We start from the raw sequence: 2,324 nt of genomic DNA on the forward strand, positions 1-2,324 counted from the left end.
CTCGGCAAGGCCGACTAATGGGGAGCGGGGAGGCGGGACGGCCGCGGGGAGGCGGGACGGCCGCGGGGAGGCGGGACGGCCGCGGGGAGGCGGGACGGCCGCGGGGAGGCGGGACGGCCGCGGGGAGGCGGGGCGGGCGCTGTGCGGAAGGATATCGGCGCGTCTACCTGGACGGGGCGGAAGGCACGGCCCCTCAGGGGAGGGGGCAGCGGGCAGCGGGCAGCGGGCAGCGGGCAGCGGGCAGCGGGCAGCGGGCAGCGGGCAGCGGGCAGCGGGCAGCGGGCAGCGCGCTGGAGGGATCTTATTTCACCCGAGGGAAACACCGGCAGTAGTGTGGCATTGCTTCGATCACTGCTGCGGTCCCCCTCGCAGGTTATTCCCTCCTCTCCCCCAATTCCTCGTGTCCCACTTAACCTCAGGGCAGGTACGAGCCCTTCTTGAAAACCATCCTGATAAAGACATCTTTTACCTGCTGTGTTGTTCCCTTTCTTTCTTTTCTGGCCCCAGTGCATTCAGCTGCTGACCTCTGCCAATTTCTTCCCTTTAGTAAGATAAGAAGTGGAACCACTTCTGTGGGTTAATGAAAGCTGCACTTTGTTGTCCAGGTAGAAGAAATATCAGCCAGAAGAAACACTAGACAAAAGGGTAAAATAAAACGATTACATTCAAAATAATTATCTAAAGCTTCGCCCAGGATTTCTGTTCTTAAAGCTTTGCTGCTCATTCTCACAACTGCTTGCTGTTCTGCTACTCTATCCCACATCATCTTTCTGGCTACATGTGTTGCCTTTCGCTGTGCTCCACTCCCTTTATTTTCAGTGTATTGCCATCGCTGCTAGAGCTTCCTGCTCTATACCTACAGTTTATTTGCCAAACTGGCTGATGCAATATAAAGTTTCCATCAGGAGTCAGGCGTCCCACCCGTGCAATTGCATGCCCTGCCTCCTAGCTGGGCCTCAGGCTGCCAGTGCTCCAGGAAGCAAAATAAAGCCCTCAAAAGGCATCTGAGTATGCACATATGGGTGGGTAAGAACCAGTTCAGATTCCTTGAACTGCATCATTTTATTGCTATTTCCATCATCATAGCTTAATAAACATAGCTACAAAAGGTTTTAGGGCCATAAGATTACTCCGTTCTGTGTCAAATGCAGCTAAACACTTCGGTCCTGTATAATCTAACCCCAGTGGTTTGCCACTTTCTCCCTCTCCGCTGGGTGTAGCAAAATTCCCTTTCAGTTATTCTCAGGCCCATTGCTCCTCAGCATCTCTATGTTCTCTTTTGTTTGCAGGTTTGTTTACTAGAAAAAGAGAAGGAAAAAAGATGACAATTGTAATTTCACCATGCTTTAGCTTGAAGCAAAACTTCAAATAGAAAGAATCATCTCCTGTTAATACGGCATCCACTTCAGGTGTTTGCAAGGAACTGTGGATCTCTGAAAATAGCACAGAGTGAAATGAGCCGAAATGACAACTGAGAAATAAATTGCTATGGGGAAGTGAACAGAAACACACAATTCCCTCTCAGTCTGCTCTTAGTGGTCCCTCTGTTATACTGGCATGTGGCCCAGTAGCAGGTAATAAAAGGGTATGGCCCACTAGCATGAGATGGAGTGCACCTTCTTACCATCTTCAAGGAGAGGCAGGGGGAGTTCCCATGGCACACCTTGCCTAGGGGCAGTGGTTCCCACACTTCCAGGATGTTCATGGGATCTGGTGGGCTGCCTCAGTACTTTCCAAAACAGCAGTTCCTGGGGTTCAATCCAGTGGAGCTCAGTTGCTGTTTCTAGGGGATTGGCCTGCAGTAGGAGTTGCGTCAGCTCAACCCCTTTCCTCGAAGCGATACACAGCCAGTCAGGCAACCTGGACTGCTCCTCCAAAATCTGCATACAAAACAGAACCTGCAAACTTTTGATTTAAGTACTTCAGGTTTTCCAAAGGTTTCTTTTGTTTCAAAAAAAAACCACCTTATTTTGTTTTCATATAATATTTTCAGCCTTTAGAAATATAGTGGCTTTGCCTGGGCCAGGTTTTTTGGTAGCGAGTTGAGCTACAGGGGTGGCTTCTTTAAACAAAGATCTGCCAGAAGCTTCCCCTGTAGCTGATAGGACTAGGGACAGTCAATTCTAAGATGGACCCCACAGCTGACCCAGGTCTGGCCAATTAGTAATGGAGGTAACACCTCTGTGAATAACAGATTTGAGAAGGGAAAGAAGTTGTTGCGCAGTTGGTAAACTGCAGCAGCAACAGGGAGACACCAAGGTCAGTGGAGAAGGAGGAGGAGGAGGGTGCTTAGGCCCTGAAAGAAAGCCTCCCCTGTGACCTGC

The sequence above is a fragment of the Colius striatus genome, chromosome 1 (assembly GCF_028858725.1).
Source record: "Colius striatus isolate bColStr4 chromosome 1, bColStr4.1.hap1, whole genome shotgun sequence".
Lineage (NCBI taxonomy): Eukaryota > Metazoa > Chordata > Aves > Coliiformes > Coliidae > Colius > Colius striatus.